Source organism: Protopterus annectens, chromosome 3.part0 (assembly GCF_019279795.1).
Source record: "Protopterus annectens isolate FY-2018-M chromosome 3.part0, PAN1.0, whole genome shotgun sequence".
Taxonomy (NCBI): domain Eukaryota; kingdom Metazoa; phylum Chordata; order Ceratodontiformes; family Protopteridae; genus Protopterus; species Protopterus annectens.
This window is the reverse complement of record NC_056731.1, coordinates 1649021311-1649040304: the sequence shown is the minus strand read 5'-3', so window position 1 is coordinate 1649040304 and position 18994 is coordinate 1649021311. Positions and strand designations below refer to the sequence as shown.

The window sequence follows — 18994 nt, the reverse complement described above, 5'->3', positions numbered from 1 at the left end:
AGTGGATTTCTGGGTTCTATTTCACAACATTTATTTATCAAGGAAGCCACAGCGTGGCTGATATCCAGTACATAAACGCAGAAGCTTCTGTTTTTGCATGATTTCTAGTAGTTCAGTGGCTATATTCACATCTTAGTTTGTAATCTTCATACCCATGTATCAGTGCTCTTAATGCTATGAAACTCATAAAAGTTTATGCAGTCCTTTTGAAACACTACTCTTGAAACAGAATACCAAAAAAATCACAGGACTCGACAGTGGTTTAAAAACAGACAAATCCAAAAAAAAAAAAACTCAGCAGCTACCAGCAAAGAACCATACGAACTTCTTGAGCACACCAAAATTTTATTTCACACTTTCGTCAAACTGACTTCATCAGAACAACTTCCACAAAAGTAACAATCAATATATATTCAAACTGACCAGTGAAAACACATAAACAATTAACATAATAATCATTAAAAAGAAAAAAGAGGGAATTCCTTTCTACACAAAAAATATTAGCCATACTTCCTATCACCTTATTATTGCTATTATTTTGATATATATGGTTTTCTGTGTTTCAGGAAAACATTTGATGGTAATCACGTAATTTAACCCAGAATATTTATCAGGCCCCAATTTTAATTGCCATAATGCTTCTCTCTGTTATAATACATTCTTAAAATCACCACCCCTGAAATCAACTAACACCTGCTCTATAATAGAAAACAAAAACCTTTTGTACTGATCACATTCAACAGAGTGCCTATAAAGGGCATTTTTCTTATCTTTTGTTTTTATACTATAGAGATTTTCCTTAATTCGTTCTTGTTACTTTCTAGTTGTCATCCCTACATAAAAAGCACTGCACCCTGAACATTTACTTATATAAACAACCCCCATAGTTTTACAACAAAACCTACCAGGTACCAATAAGGTGTAAGGTAGTTTATCCAAATGGATGTACATTCCTTCTAAAACGTAAAGACAAGTATTAAAATCACCACATTTATACATCCCCTTACATTTAATGAGGGTATAATTTTGGTATTGTCTTTCTCTAATAAAAATTTCATATTAATACAATTTTTATAAACAAAACAATGGGCCTTTCCAACAGTTTTATATATATATTATTTATTTATTTTACATTTGTTTACCGGGAAAGTCCAGCTGGTCATGTGTTTTTTTTCAGTAGAGGCCTGGGGAGAAAAGCTCCAGTAACAAACAATACATATAATATAGGAACATAACTTCAAAACATTAATTTGGTACATTAAAAGCTTTAAATAATAATATAGTACATCAGAAGTAGAAACATAGGATAGTATCACGAACAAATCTTAAACATGAATATTTATGAAGCATGAACATATCTTAAACATGAATATTAATGAAGCACATCAGGAAGTTTAAAAATAAGAACATACAGTGCACATAGCTTTGAAAAGAGACATGCTTACAAATTGCTATAGATATAGTTTGAGATAATAATCTATAAGGAGTAATGGGAGTGAGTTAAATGTTACTAGAAGTAGTCTAGTGCAGTAGTGAAAGAGGATGGGGGGGTTGGGGGTTTAAGCAGGGGTGTAGCAACAGCAGAGCCAGGCATTGGTAAGGTGGGTTCTTAGAAGCTTTTTAAAACTGTGTAGATGTGGTCACTACTGAGCTTGGTAGACAGTTCCAAAGTTTGGAAATGTGGTTAGAGAAGAGGCTACCAGCAATAAAACCAATACAGCTCTTTATATAACTCTTTATTCCCTTCTAAAATAGTCCAATTATTTTTTATTATAGAACGTATAGCTTGACTATCAACTGTCATATCTAAATTACAGAATATATTTTTCTCCTCTTTCGTATTTTCATACATTCATTCCTTTTCTTACTAATAAAAATTTCTTTATAGGAAGTATAGCTAAGGTTTTAGGTGTAGAAAGGAATTTCTTCTCTTCTTCGTTTTAATGATTTTTATGTTATGTGTTTTTATTGATTTTATTGCTGGTAGCTGCCAAGTGCTTTTTAGTTAGATTACTTTTGAATCAAATTGTGGAACAGAGAAAGTACAGTTATGTAAGTAAACTTACCATAACAGCAGATGTTGAAATGAACACTGCTTCAGTACCCTTAGCTACATGAGCTATACCTGCAGGATATAACAGTTAGACAGCATCCAAAGCTTCAGAGCACCTTCCACTTGTCCAACTGTCGGCTTGAGCCAAACTGACTTAAAAGACAGGTTTGGGCACCAAGTCCTTTAGAGCTTTCATGCCAAAAGAGACAGGGAATCTTAAGCCCTGAAAGGACAATGCCAGAGATAGCAAAAACAAGTCTCACTACTCTCATATGCAAAGCCATGGGAAGTATTATCATGGAAATGATCAATAATGACAGACAGTCGACCCAACCCAGTTTGGTTTCATCAAGGGCAGATCATGCCTTTCCAAACTGGTGGACTTCTTTGAGAAGGTCACCAAAGCAGTGGATGAGGGCAAAATGGTTTACACTGCCCACCTTGACCAGTCCAATGTATCTGACGGAATACCTCACTCAGACATTGTTGACAAACTCAAGAGGTTAAGTACAAACACATATGTCACCTGGTGGATAGCCAGCTGGCTCACAAACAGGACCCAAGAAGTTAGAACTGAGGAGTCCAACTCTACAAAGAGGCCAGTCACATGCTAAGTCCCAGACAGAAAGGCCCTGGGACCACTCCTTTTTGGCATTTACTTCTCAGAAGTCAAGGCCAATGTCAATGGCCTCTGACTGATTAAATTTGCAGATGATTGCAAATTTGGAGTGGTCATTGAATCCCACATCAGCACAAATGTTCTTCAGGAAAGGCCAACACAGACAAACAACTGGTGCCACAGTTACAGACTAAAACTAAATGCCAAGAATTGTATAATAGTATCTTTCGGGAAGTTATCCACCCCTGGTAACTATCATACTGACAACACACCCCTAAGAGCTGACACAGTAGTAAGGGACTTGGGGACACACATAGACAATCTGAGGAAATCATTCTATGTTGTGCAACTTATAAACAAAGGTATGACATCTAGGTCCAAAGAAGTCATTGTTTCACTGCATTCGGCATTTATCAGACCTATCATTGAGTACAGTGTCTCCTTTGGTATGTACTTAACCAGGCATATCCATAAGTTTGAAAGTCCACAGAGGTTCCTCACTAAAAGAATACAGGAAGGGTGTAACATGTCCTATGCAGACTGCTTCAAGGCCCTATCTCTGCATTCTGTCTCCTACAGGCTGCTGAGGGCAGATCTATGCCTGGCATACAAGGCATTTACAGATAGCATTTGCATGGATATCCTGCATATCCGCATAACAAACAGCACAAGGATTACCAATTTAAAGAATTAAATCTTGCCTGAGATATAAACAGGACCTGCTGGAGAGACAGGTATGTATCCCAGAGACTACCCCTTCTCTAGAACACATTCCCCATCCACGTGAAAAGGAGTTCCTCCCTAACCCAATTCAAATGTAACTTGGAAAATTGGATGAGGAACAGGAAATTCATTGCCTAGCTTGGCACCTATGTCTCTAATGGACATAGGCAGCTTGTAAATGGTTCATCTCCAAGGCCCCCTGCTTGGAAATGTTTCATCTCCCAAGCCTCTGCTTACCCTTATCAAGGCTACCAGATCTTGTCAGAGTTTTAGGACGCGTAGCTAGGCTTAAAAAGGCTCATGTGGTTGTTAGCATAGTAAACACCTATAAAGCCTATAATAAATGTCCACACCCTTGCATAAACAGCACACTAAAAATAAGGGGGAGCAGCAGATATCATTCTAACATCTACTGCTTTGGTAAGTTTACTTATACAATGCTGCTATGTTCATCATATTAATCACTGCTGTGGTAGACTTAGCTATATGGGTAGATTAAGCTACCTTACCACCTTTGGAAGGTGGAAGAAGAAGAGTCCAGAAGCCCCTACAGAATGGTCCTAACAAAGCCTGGTCTAAACAAAGAGAAGGACTCAAGCTTATAGTGCTTTCTAAAATTATGTACAGATGATCATGTTTCAGCTTCTAGAATACTTCTAGAATCTATCCCTTTCTACAAAGCCATAGATGGAGCCAAGGTGCTGGAAAACTGGGCATTGAACCCTTCCTGGAACAGTTTTGTTGCGACGAGTACAACAAAAGTTAATAGCCTTAGACAACCATTTGGAAATATTCTATTTTGACACAGGTTGTTCCTTCTTACCTTCACAAGAGATGAACAACTGATCCAAAGATCTGAAAGATTTAGTTCTGTCAAGATAGTACCCAAGTTGTCTGTGGACATCCCTCATATTTATGTTCAAAAAAAGAAACGGAGAGATGGATAGTTTAGCTTAAAGTAAACTCTGATACCACTTTAGGCACAAAAGGATTAGTTCTCAAAGAAACCCTGTCTCTGTGGAAAATAAGATAAGGTTTGACTTACCATAAGAGCTTGCAACTCAGATGCCCTTCTTGCAGAGGTCAGAACAATTAGTAAAACTGTCCTCTATGTTAAGAACCTCAAGTCAGCCAGGTTAGGTGGTTCAAATGGAGCAAGTGTTAGCTTCTCTAACACAAGATTAAGATCCCAAGGAGGGGCCACCAGTTTTGTTGGAGGCCTCTTATGTAAAACCCCTTTCAAAAACATTTTGACATGAGACTGCATTGAAAGAGGAGGAGCCATGGGCAGACAGGCTGAAATAGCCAATAAATGAACGTTGATGGAGGAGTAAGAAAGGCCATAGGATAGTAACTCACACAGGTATTGTAAAACCAGAAAACAAGTAGCCTTGAATGGGTGCTGGTTGTGTTGTTGACACCACCTAGAAAACCTTTTCCATATACTAGTATATGACTTTCTAATAGCAAGCTTTTTTGCCTCCATTAGTACCTGCTGCACATTGTCAGGAAACAAAGGCCTAAAGGCAATTAAGACCCTATTATAAAGGCAGTCAGTTGAAGTTGATTGGCTAAGGGTGTATCAAACTCCCCCATTCATGTTTGAGTAGATCCAGTTTGTGAATAACCTTGTGGTAATGACCTTTGGCCATTTCCAAAAGAATAATACAAATAATAAACACAACCGTGTACCCAGCTATAAAAATTTTATTATGATATGCTCTTTTGTCCCAAAGTTTTCTGACTTCATCAGATAAAAATTACACCTATAAAAAATGTAAATACATCCTCCACTTAATCACATAAGACTAAACAGCTCAGCATAAATGTATTATTCACTTTTAAAAATAAAAAAACTATTTACATTACCAAGTGATTACATATAAAATGGTCTCAACTTTAGCATACTATTAACTGTTACTATATCATTGACCAGGTGGTGTTGCAGCATTCAACTGTATCTGCCACGACAACTCTCTCTGCTCAAGAATAATGTTTCATGGACCACCTCTTGGATTCCACTCAACTTTCTCAACAATACTAAACAAAAAATAAGGATTTAAATTCTGACTCATATGCTTATAGTATAACAGTTCTTATTAATTTCATAAATATGTTCACTCTGTTTTAGCTTTGGTTCTGCTTTCCTGATATAAAATGGGGAACATGTTTAGCATATTCCATTATATACACATTGTATACCACAATTAAATTTTCTTGGAATAGTATTATGCCTTTTTCTCCTATATTAAATGATGGTCCTTCACATATGTATTGACACTGCTTACAACTGCATTTTGACATTTTTTTATCATACTGGATTATTTTTTCTCACCTAAATTTTCAAGTTTGTTTTTAAAACTTTTACTTCTCTTATAGATTATTTGAGGTTTTTGACCCAATTTATTGGGTACATCAATGTTAGAATTTATTAATTTCCAATTTTTAAACACAATCTCCAAAACTGTTTGACTACTAAGTGATAACAAAAGATTTATTACCTCTTCTACACCCATTAACTTGAATGTTATCTGCTCTATTGATATTATTAGTTATGTACTCACAATAACTTGGCATCTGTGTTGTCCATTTTCATTCTTCCTCACCAATGGATTTGGATCCGATCCTTGAATCCAACTCAGCTGCATTTGACAGTTTAGATCCAGCTCTCGAGCTCTTCCCTCTACCTATAATGCTCTTTTCCATCCCCAACACAACAGAGTGAGTTTGCTGCCTAATCTCCATTTTATAGTAGAGATAGACATAGACAGAAGAAAGACACGGCTCAAATCAGGAAAAGAATATTTCCAATACAGTCTAACAGGTACTTCCAAGAGTGACAAGGATGGGAGGGAAGGTGCAGAAGAAAGAAAATGGACAACACAGATGCCAAGTTATGGTGAGTACATAATTAATAAATCTGATGTTGTCCTTTTCATTCTTCCTCACCAATGGGACAGAGTCCCCAGCTATGTAACCATCGGGAGGGCCTCATGGAAGGACCTTCCAGAGCACTGTCAAACCAAAAGAAGCTCTATTTCTAGAAATTATGTCCAATTTGGAATATGTAATAAAGGTATGAGTCTTTCACCAAGTAGCTGCAGCACAAATGTCATCAAAGGAAGTTCTTGAACAAAAGGCAGATGAAGCAGCCATGGACCGAGTAGAATGAGTCTGAGGAGGCTGTGGCAAATTTAGTCCTTTCTGATAACAAACCAATGAAATGCAATCAGTAATCCACTTGTGTAGAGTAACTTTAGATACTGCCTGACCCAAGTGATTTGGGGAGAAGAATACAAAGGGTTGGTCAGACTTCCTGAACTGTTTTGTTCTGTGAATATAAAAATGTAGTTGTCTGTGCACATCAAGGAGATAAAGCATGTGTTCCCCCTTATTCATAAAATATGGGGAAAAAATTGTAACAGTACTTATTGGTTGATGTTATTTTCAGATGCCACCTTAGGAAGAATAAAAGGTTTAGTGTGCAGAGATCTCCTGTCTTTATGGAAAATAATAGAAGTAGACTCCACTGATAGGACCTGGAGCTCAGAAATTCTTTTTGCTGAAATAATAGCTACTAAGATCGTCTTCTAAGAAAGGTACTTCAGATCACATTTGTTTGCTGGTTTGAAGGGATTTTGAGTTAAACCCTGAAGGACCACAGTAAGGTCCTAAGGAGGAGAAGGATCCTTCATTGAGGGTCTGAGGAGAAAAATGCCATTAATGAAGGCCCTACAAAATCTGGATGAATGCAGAGAAAAAGATTTGTATCCAAAATGGAAATTTGAAATTGCTGCCAAATGAAGTTCAATTTTTGAAAAACTAGCTCCTTCGTTAAAAAGAGTTGTTAGAAAAAAAAGAATGGCCAAAGTTGGTGCTGAAAAGAGGTCGTTATTTTTATCAGAGGTCCAAATAGAAAAAGCTTTTTCATTTACTTCTGTAGGACGTTCTTGGTTGAAGATTTCTGAGAGGCCAAGATAGATTTTCATTTAATAACTGCTACAAAGGTTTTGGTTTACCCTGTTTGATGTGAACAGTAATAGCTACTTGATTATCTGCCGTAAAGTAACAACTGCTTTCATTTAACAACTGCTACAAAGGTTTGGGTTTACCCTGTTTGCTGTATTATCAGCTCTCTACACTTGATGTTCTACTATTTTCTCCACTGTCTCTTTCTGCTCTCTCTACACTCCCTCTTCCTTCCTTTATTCTAGCCTCATTCTCTTTCTCCTCTAGCCTACTGTATTTATCTCTTTCTGTAGCCTTCTGTGCCTGTTTGTTTTCTCTCTCCCCTGGCTTACTAATGGTTGTATTATTCTGCTCTTCTCTCTACAGCTGTACGAGCTACATTCCACCCCTTCACTACATCCAATGAAACCTTCCCCTATAAGAGATTCTACAGCAAGACTCTGCTAGAACCCCTCAAAGAGCGTCAAACAGATAGCCCCTCTCAAGATATATAAAGTGTATGTATTGTCATCTGTTAACTTAATTACTACCTGTGCTCACTACCACAGTGCACTAACTTTTCCTGCACTAGCCAAGCAGCCTACTGAGCTCTTTTTCAGCTTACCCCTTTACTCTCTTACCCTCTAAGCTCTATGACACATACGTTTTGTACCACTAGGTGGCACTGTTCCTCCATTTTCCTATACGTCTACCCTCTTTCCTATTCTACTCGCTACTTACTTACCCCTCTGGCCTGCTCTACCCTGTGCTTTGCTCTATTGCCTTTCTCCCCTCACACTCTCCAGCCCAGACCTACCTATGCTGGTTCAGTATTTCACAGTCTTTCTTTTATCCCATAGCTGGCTGATTGATTTCTGCCAGCCACCTTCTCTCCAGCTCTTCCCGCTCCATTCACCCTGCTCCTACCACTCCCCTACCCCCAATTCCCACACACCCCCTTTATACTTCTCTTGCCCCTCCCTCTTATCCCCACTAGTCAATACCTATCCACCTCACAATACCTCCCACCAATTGCCTCCACACCAATACTCTTTCACTTATACTCCACCCATCTCCCACTCCCTCCTCCTCTCTCACTTAACTCCTACTTTACCGCCTTTTCCTTATAAAACCCTCTTTCTTCCACAGCCTTATCTCCCCTACAAATCCACACATATCTCTCTCTCCTCTTCAACATGGTCTCCATAAAACACCACACCCTCCATGTCCCTTGCCTCTTTTCTCTTTTCCTAATTCCCTTATTCTATACTAGCTCATATTCCTCCTCTACTTGCCCAATAATACCTACAAAAGTAACCTCCACACTAATCCCACCTCATCCCCACTATTACCCTCATTTCCACTCTATCTCCCCCTTCCTCATTCAACATAACCCAATGCACCTTTTCCACCCTAAAACCTTCCTCCTCCCCTGCAAAGTTAACATATGTTCACCTAACCTAATCTCAACTCTCTCTAAACACATACACAACAAACCCAAATGGCTAAAGGATTTTGCCTATAACAACATAATCATTGCCGGAGATATCCATCCCAACCCTGGTCCTACACACTGTAACAACATCAACCCCTCAATTTCTCCCTCCCATATTAACAACCTAAAGATCTTCACCATCAATGCACAGAGTCTTAGTAACAAAACCCACCAATTCCACACTTGGCTAAGCCACAACCAACCTCACATCCTAGCTATATCCGAAACATGGCTTAAACCCTTCATCTCTGACTCAGAGATCCTTCCCCCAGGATCTAATATTCTCAGAAACAACTGACTAATTAAAAAAGGTGGCGGCACTGCCTTAGTCTACTCTAACCTCCTCAGCTTAATTCCCCTCCAAATTCCAATCCCACAATTCCAAAACACTGAACTAACTGCTGGACTACTAAAGCTAAACAAGCACAAAAATATATGCTTCATTGCCCTCTATATCTCACCTGGTAACAATTGCTCAACTCTTGAAGAAGTCCTCCTATGGGCATCCACCAATATTAACTATGAAACTTATATCTTAGGTGACATTAATATTGACTGGAATAAAATCATCAGCCACTCACCATCCCTATCCATCAGTCTCTACAACTTTACTCAATTAATCCACACTATCACTTGACAAAATACAACAAATCCCCCTGGAACCATTTTAGATTGGATCCTAGTCTCAAATCCTAATAAAATAACCAACTCTGGCACAATTCCTGATACCATTAGTGACCACCTCCCAGCCTTCATCCATCGCTCCACTAACTCTTCCCCATTCCAGCATCAATACATTCACACTCATAACCTCACTAACTTTAATCCTACAACTTTCTCAAACATATTCAAACAAATGAACTACTTCAACTCTATCTTCCTTGACACCCTAAACTCCCTAGCTCCTCTAAGATATAAAAGAATAAAAACTAACATAGCTCCATGGCTATCCAAACAAACAAAACAGGTCATGCACCAAAGTGACAAACTTTGGAAGCTCTACCAAAATAATACACTGCCCATTACCCTGCTTCAATATAAACAGCTTCGTAACCTTGCAACACAGCTAATAACCAAGGACAAAAAATCCTACTATATCACACTCCAGTCCAATAACAATAAAAACCCAAAGCAATTCTGGAACTCAATAAAATTGCTCCTCCATCCAGGCTCAAAGAATAATCCCTGTCCAGACCCAAGTAAATCCAATCTGGAACTAGGCTCTGAATTCAATTCATTTTTCACCGAATCCATCTCTGCCCTTACCAAATCCTTTCCTAACAATAACCCAACTGCCCATCACACTTATATCTAACAACCCTCCTCTACTATTTGAGCTCAAACCCATCTCCACTAACTTCATAAAAAGACTCCTATCCAAAATTAAACATGTACTAACGCTCTTGACAATATTCCCCCCTGCTACCTAAATTATGCTGCTGAAGGTATTGCTCTCCCAATTAGCATCATCATAAATAGATCCATAAATGAATCCTATGTCCCTAAACTTTGGCGCACAGCTTATATCATACCTCTACACAAAGGTGGCAAAAATACCAGTGTCTCTAATTTCCGCCCTATTGCCCTGCTCTCTCCACTCTCCAAAATCCTTGAAAAGTGCATCCACCACCAACTTATGCCATTCCTGACCCAAAACAGTCTCCTCACACCCACTCAGCATGGCTTCCGCCCTGCCCACAGCACCATTACCGCACTTCTCTCCTTCCTTGACACTGTCAATCAATCCCGAAACTCAGGTCACCTAGTTTCTACAGTACTACTAGATCTGTCTGAGGCATTTGACACCATTTCCCACAAGAACTTACCCTGCCATCTCTCAAACCTTCACCTCTCACCAAAAATATTATCCTGGTTCTCCAGCTATCTATCTGACAGATCTCAGGCAGTCAAATGGAAGAACTCCACCTCTTCCTTCTTACCTACCCCAGCTGGAGTTCCTCAGGGATCCATCCTTGGGCCCATGCTTTTCAACATTTTCATCAATAACTTTCACACTGCTATTCCTGACACAAAAATTATTCAATATGCAGACGATTCTACCTTAATCTGCTCTGCTACTAACCTCTCCAAACTGCTGACAAAAAACCCAAGCTGCATTCTCCACAGCAGAAAACTGGATGCACCATAACCACCTCTCTCTCAATGCAAATAAATCTAAAATCCTACTATTCCCCCCCTCTAAGACCTTTTCATTCAACAAAAATGATTTCAAATTTCTTAGCCAAACTAACTCACCCATAGAAGTGGTGCCTTCTGCAAAACTCCTAGGCATAACTGTGGACGAACACCTCAAGTTTGACACACATATACAACAAAATATTAAAAAAAAAACAACCAAAAGCTAGGTATGTTGTATAGGAGCAATCGCTTTCTCTCTCACTCCACTAGACATACTCTAGCCACTACATATCTTCTCCCTTCCTTATTATACGGAGCTCCTCTCCTAACCAACCTGTCCGCCTCTACAACCTCCAAACTAGAAAACGGCTACAATAAAATCTCTAAATTTGCCACAAATTCAAAAAATTCTACACACCACTGCCTCACCCTTAAATCGTTACATTGGCTCGAACTTTCAAACCACCTTGACTACCTGCAACTATCCACAGCACATAGACGTGTATTTCATCCTACAAAATGCCCTGCTCTAGCTAATATCCTTCCCCCTTATATTCCTAATAGAACTCTCAGATCAGAGCACCAGAATCTAATTGCTATCCACAAACCTAAGCATCCTGCTGGCCAGCTTCTCCTCTCATATGCTCTAGGCAAAAAATGGAATGCCCTCCCCACCTCACTAAGAACCACTCCTAACTTTGACAACTTCAAAACCCAGCTTTTCAAACACCTGTCCACTAAATGGAAATGTACCTGCTTCCACCCTACTTAATCTCCTTTCTAAGTCTATACCCTAGGGGTCCCTTCTTTTCATACTTTAACTCTCTACAATCTCCCATAGTCTTATACCTATTACCCTTCACAAGCTCCCTATAACTCCTATAACTCCTTAACTTTACTCCCTCTAACCTTCTAACAATTACTACAACTATGCTCACATGACTCAACTTTGTAAATAATGTAAATATTGTGAATAGTTTTCTACTTCAAAAACGTGCATGTTAAGCAAGCATATCCAGAATTCCTCTCTTTATATATGTAACTGACTTCCACACTCACCACTTCAGTACCATTGCTTAAAGGAAACTGTATAACCCGTAACGTCTCTCTCTAGGAATTCTGCTAACTATGCTTGTGAATATTCTTATTTTTTAACTCTTTTTACAATTTTATCTTGTATACTCCTGTATTTTATTGTAACAGATTTTGTACAATGCTTTCTTGGAGCTTTTCTCCCCGGACCTCCACTGAAAACGGGTCATGTTGGCCCAGTGGACTTCCCTGGTAACCAAACTGGAAATAAATAAATAAATAAATTATCGTGAATTGGGGAAGAAAGCCTGGACAGTCCAACTATTACTGGAAGCAGAGAACCATGTGGTTAGCTTGAGGGCATGGAGATTGGGGTGATGAATTCTCGATGTGTGAGACAGGAGATCCTGAGTGGGTTCCAGTATCCGTGGATGGGATAGGAAGGGAAACCATACCTGCTGAGGCCAGAAGGGGACAATGAGAATGACTGAGCTCTTCAGCCTGCTTACTTTCTGTAAGAACTTTGGAATCAGAGGAAGAGGAGGGTAGGCATAAAGAAGACCCAGGGGCCAATAATGAATCAGAGCATCTCCTGGTGACTCCCTCCTGGAGGGAGGATCAGAGCGAAGTACGTGCTGCACTTATTGTTGAGGGGGTGAGGCAAATAGCTCACAGCAAGGCTGGCCCCAGTGGCTGAAGATCATATTTGCTACTGACTGATTGAGAGACTACTCAAGAGGCATGAGAATGAATCTGCTGAGCTTGTCTGTTAGTGTGATGGTTTTCCCTGGAATATGAGTTGCAATTAGAAAGTGGTATGAAGTGACCACCCAGTCCCAACCCCTCATGGCCTCTCTGCACAATGGATAAGATTGGGTTCCCCCTTTCTTGATGATGTAGCAGTCTACTGACATGTCTATTTGAACTGCAATAGTCCCTCCAGGGAGAACGTCTTGAAATGCTTGCAATGCTAGAAGGACTGCTCTCATCTTTAGGACATTGATATGCAACATTGTCTCCACAGGGGCCACGTGCCTTGGACCATCCTTCCCAAGAAATGCCCCGCACCCCCCACCCCATCTTGGAAGAGTTCATGGTCACTGTGGCAACTGGGGGAGGAAGGGTGAATGGTCTGCCCAGAAACACATCCTTGGACTGAATCCACTAATGAATATAATGTCTGCAGACTGGAGTAAGTCTTATGGAAATGATAGGGGCTGATACAGTATGGACCACTGTACTGCCAAGATCCATTGAAGGATCTGCATAAAGTATCATGCTAGAGGGACTAGAAGTATGGCAGCTGACACTGACACCAGAGCTTGTAGTACTAATCTTGCTGGAGGAGACAGGTGAGATAGTAAAGACAGAACCTGATGTCTCAAAGATGTAATGCGATGGAGAGGTACGGAAGCCACCTGAGTTGTATTCAAGGCAGTCCTTATGAATTCCAGAGTCTGTACCAGGACTAGGCTTGACTTGGCATGGTTTATTGAGATGCCTACAGTGTTGGAAACCTGGAGCAACTAGTCCCTGGCTTGTAAAAGTTGATACTTGGATGGGACAGTGAGGAACCAGTCATTAAGATATGGAAACACCTGGAATCCCTTGAGTCTCAAGTGAGCTGCCATGACTGCCATGCATTTGGTAAACACCCTGGGGACAGCAGTGACTCCAAAAGTCAGTGCTTTGAACTGGTAATGACTGGCTCCCAGCCGAAAGCATAGATGTCTCCTCGATCACCTGTCTATTTTTATGTGATAGTATGAATCCTGCAGATCTACAGAGCACATCCAAACATCCTTGCGCAGAAGAGTCAGGATGGACTGAACTGTGCCCATGCGGAACTTCATCTTCTTGACATACTGGTTCAGCTTGCTTAGATCCAAAATGGGTCTTAGGTTACCTGTTTTCTTTTGCACTAAAAAGAAGCATGAGTAAGTCCCATATCCTATCTGATCAGGTGGGACATCTTGGATGACTCTTTTCTGTAGCAGTTTTTGTATTTCTTGTGCTGTGTCCTTCTGACTGGGTGGAACATCAGGAAGTTTCTTCTTTTGAGTAGTAGAAGGAGGAAGGGAAAATGGTATGTAGTAACCTCTGGATATGAATCTCAGCACCCATGAATCTTTTATGATATCTGTGCAGGTGTCTAGGTGTAAAGAGAAATGACTGCTGACTGCCTCCAGAATTGGACAGTTGGGCAACACTTCAGGAATGCTGATAGGGCTTATTGGTAAAGGAATCTCTAAATCCCTGGTTTTGCGGGCCCCCTCTGCCTCTAGGGTGACATCTACCGCTAAAATTTCCTCCTCTACCCCTGGAGGAATTATCCTCATGCGAATCCTGGAAAGGTCCCTGCAATTTTCAGAACCACATCTTACTGCCTCGTTGGTTTCTAGAGAAGGTCAGTTGAGGGGTAGAAAACTTGATTCCTACGGCAGACAGAGTCTTTCCCCCTTGTTTGCTGTTGGTAAGTATGTCCTTAACTGACGGCCTGAACAATGCAGTGCCAAAGGGGGCACTGACAAAGGACATCTTGAAGAGTTCTGCAAAATCGCATAGCCACATCCAGGCATGTCTCCACATGGCTATACCTGAACCAACTGCTCGACAGGTACCTTCCTCTGCATGGGAGATCATCCTCAACGATGCATATGAAATGGACAGAAAAGTGGCCAGTTAAGAAGTCTTTTGAAATTCTAAGTGGACAAGGACTCCGACAGAGTATCTGATAACTCCTAAGTCAAATCTCTCTGTAGCCAAGTGAAATGTGCCAAGTAGTTTATAGACCTCAGGGTGAAAGTAGCTGAGGTGAACACTTGTTTTCCAAATCTGTCCATCTCTCTGGACACCTTGATTGGCTGATGGACAGAAGATCTCTGTTCAGCTAGCTCCTTGGTGGCTGCCACCACCACCATAGCATCAACCGGGACACTCTTGCTCCAATGGAGTCTATCAACAGGAGGGGCCAGAAATTTGGCCAGGCACTTGGGAATAGGCTTGACAGTGTCTGGTTTCTTCCAAGTCCAGCGGGAAACCAAGTCAATCAGTTCATCTGCCGGGGGGGGGGGGGTCACCCAAGACATAGATGGCCAGAACTGAAAGCCTTCAGAAACACTAATTTTTCAAGAGAGGGAGATTGGGAAGACGAGCCACCCTTCTGTTTAAGGATCTCAATGATATATCCAAAGGAGATATCATCAGGTGGCAATCTGGGGGAATCCCTCTCCCGCATCAAAATCAGTGTCTTCTGTGACAGACTCCATTGGCGCGTCTATGTGTCTCCTCTTACAAATCCTCTTCCAAGGAAGCTCCTACATGAGATGTTCGGGACAGGTATGAGAAGAGGAGGGAAATTCCTCTAGAGAAACTGTCTGGAGACTTCCTGGAAATGGCTGTCCTTGTGGGATAGGTCTAATAGCCTCAGAGCAGAATCAAAGATGGAAGATGGGTAGGATCCAAGACAAGAGAAGACAGTTCCCTGTGAAGAGAGAAAGCCCTTTCCACTACCTTGAAGGCTAATGGACCAGAGGAAACCTCTACCCCCTTCCTCAGAGCCAAAGCCTCCGATGAAGGTAGGTCGGGGCCACCCTCCCAGATCACAGCCTCAAGGGGAGACTCAGATCTGAGAGGAAGAGATGGTTCTGACAAAAAACGTTGCCGATCCCAATCCCTCAGACCCATCGCTGACCTCTCAGATCTGGGATCAGCTCTGATCCGAGGATATCGGAGCAGAACCTGTCAGGGACAGCATCGGAGATGGGGAAGGTACTTTCCTTGGATCCAGTGCCGAACACTTGGGAATCTCACAGCCTAGCACTATGAAACCACTGATTGGATTGGAGAAGGAGAAAGAATGAACTTAGCAGGTGTACTCACAGATTCAAGAAGGGACAGAGCTGGTAGGACCCCCATCTGGATCTGAGCCCTGAGAAATTTCCATATCATCCTAGCAACATCCGCCTCTGACAAACTCCTAGAAGACCTGGAAGGCATTGTGGATGTGGGTCTGGAGTGTTTCTTCAGAGTCTGGAAAATTTGGACTGGTAAAGAAGGAGATACCAGCTTAATGGTATACTCCTGTGTACAGCTCCTGCGGGCAGAGCTTGAAGTTGGATCTGAGGTCTTGGCATCTGATGATGGGGTAAAAGGAAGTGGAGAAATCACTATCGGAGCCGAAATTGTAAGATCCAAATTACATTTAGGATCTGAAAAAAGACTCCTAGGTTTAGGATCCGAAACGGCTGAAACTGAGATTTTTGACTAGGCTCAAGGACATTTCAGTGGAGACCTCTTTTTGGTGTGTAAAGAAACAGATTTTGCTGGTTTGGGGGGGAGTTTGAGCCCAGAAGTAGCAGGCAAAAAGAACTCTAAGTATTAATTTATTGCACCTGTCGGCTAATGCTCTGGAATTGAAGGTAGAGCATACCAAACAGGCTGTATTGAGGTGGTCAGGTCCTAAACAATAAAAGCACTTTTTGTGGACATCTGAATTGGGGATCTTATGCCCACAAGAAGTGCATTTCTTGAACCCTGTCGGTTTCTCAGACATAGTGGAGTAAGGCTAATAGCATTGTAAGCTATACAACCTAACAATATACAAAAGATATGGAAATAAATACCAGCTATGTTATGTTACAGCTACCTAAAAAGGTAAAGAAATATATATCAACAAAAGTATTTGACAGAAACTACAGAAGCAGAAGAGAAAAAGATTTAGGACAAGAAGGACACTAATTCCTAACGCCAGCGAATGCTAACAGGGAAAAAAATTAAGAAAAAAGGGTCTAGCAGGAAGAGAAAAATTGAATAGAAGGACTACCTAAAAATTTTGATTAAAAAAACAATCAATCACTTAGAACTCAAAAGTGGAATCTTACATCTAACCATAATGCATACCTCTCAACCATACAGAATTCCTCGGTAAATGCCAGTTTTGAGGGCAAAATTTTGGGGTGCTACGAATTCCTGAGTGGCCCCTTTAATTTTTGAATTTCCCTGTCTTTTTTAAAGTTTTTTTTTTGCTCACCGGCTCCTCCAGGTAAGGTAAAAGAAAAGATTAAGCGCTAGGGTGCCAGTCTGCATTTCGAAGTTGTATTGCTCACTAGTTTTGGGACTGTACCAATCTTATGTGCTGTTAGAGACACTGATTTGGCTAGGTTTGGGACCGCTGCTTAACACAGGTAAGTAGATGTTCTTGTACTGAGATGTGTGTGCAATGATCTTCTCAAGTGTACTATTACATGCTGTCTCACTCGCTGCATTTTCTAAGTGTCTGTACTCAGATGTGTGTGCATTGATTTTCAGTACTGTCTCACTCACTGCATTTTTGAAGTGTGTGGGACCAGAAACATTCTCATTGCACTGATTTACTGTCTTACAAGGGAAGGGACTGCTGCTGATTAACTGTCTTAATGTGTGTGTGTGTGTGTGTGTGTGTGTGTGTGTGTGTGTGTGTGTGTGTGTGTGTGTGTGTGTGTGTGTGTGCAATCTCACTGCATTGATTTACTGTCTTACAAGTGTGCATTCTCATTTCATTGATGTATTGTCATACAAGGGAAGGGATGTGTGTGTGTGCTGTCGTACAAGAGAAGGGACGTGTGTGTGTGTGCTGTCATACAAGGGAAGGGACGTATGTGTGCTGTCGTACAAGGGAAGGGAAGTGTATGTGCTGCCATACAAGGGAAGGTGTGTGTGTGCATGTGTGTGTGTGTGTGTGTGTGTGTGTGTGTGTGTGTGTGTCTGTGTGTGCATGTGTGTGTGTGTGTGTGTGTGTGTGTGTGTGTGTGTGTGTGTGTGTGTGTGTGTGTAAAATGCCCCAGATAGTTAGGTATAACTGGTTAGGGTACTCAGACCCATATCCTGTACCTTAGGTACAAGAAGCAAGAGTCTAAATTCTCTACCCATACCACCACTTGTGATTCAAGGAGTTAAGTCCACAGTTCTCAACTGTCCAAAGTTTCATAGAATGTCTGGAATGTTTGGCTCATACTTTTGGTCTTTTCCTCTTAAAATCTGTGTTTTTCTGGCAAACCAGTGAGAAATGAATTCTCTAAATAATGATAGCCATCTAAGTTTCAGTTTTCCTGTCTTTCAAGAAACGCATGATTACACAAAACATTGTATTCTGGCAACTTTCTAAGATTATACAAGCAATGTTTAAAATGTGTCCCTGGTTTTGGGCCATTGCCCCCCCCCCCCACCACCACCAATAAATTTTGGCTTTTTCCAGATTTCTTGTGCTGCATAGTTCTTCAGCGGACGAGAAGTTTAGTGCTGCTTATGCCAAGTCTGTTTGTGTTGTTAGCAGCACAACAGGTGGTATACTTGCTTTTGATCCAGAAGGCTGTGGTTTCCACTCCCACAGTATGTAAATGGATTGCTGATATAGTAATGTGTTGTACTTTTAAAGGGGGTGGATGCTGCAGTCCTGAGAATGTCCTCGTTGGCGGAGATACCTAGTAACTATGAACCTGCTATCAGTTTGCCATCCATTCCCTATTGCAATATTACTAGCGTATCATTTTTTTAATGTAACATAGGCAATTTATTCTTCAAGGGCAATGAGCACCTGAGCCTAAATGTAAGTGTTTCAAAGGTAATATTTTGTATGTATAGTTCTGGAGTAGATCATTTAAATATTTTCCATAGAAAATATTGTTTCATAATGACGATCTTTGTAGAAATTATATTGAATGTATTCCTAGTGTTAGCTAAATCCATATTACTACAGTTATTTGAATTCAATTAATTGCTACACTTCTCTGCTTTGAAAGAACTGACTGTATTTGCAAATAAGTGCTCAGTCTGTATATCTACCTATTGGCTGATTTTCTCTGTTTAAATCCAGCTGATTTATTTAATGGCTGTAGAAGGCTGAAGCAGTTAATTACATTTTTATAAAAGAAAATTGTATTTTAGTTTTGCAGTTTTCACAAGTTCAAAGTTTTATACAAGTTCAAATATTTAAATAAAACTATTG

At 40.6% G+C, this 18994-nt stretch overlaps 1 protein-coding gene across 3 annotated transcripts in view; it reads right to left on the bottom strand.

Annotated features, from left to right (window-relative positions):
* RIMS2 (regulating synaptic membrane exocytosis 2) overlaps positions 1-18994 on the bottom strand; it is a 6281053-nt gene that overhangs the window by 2810826 nt on the left and 3451233 nt on the right. The gene's annotated exons all lie outside the window — the stretch shown is intronic.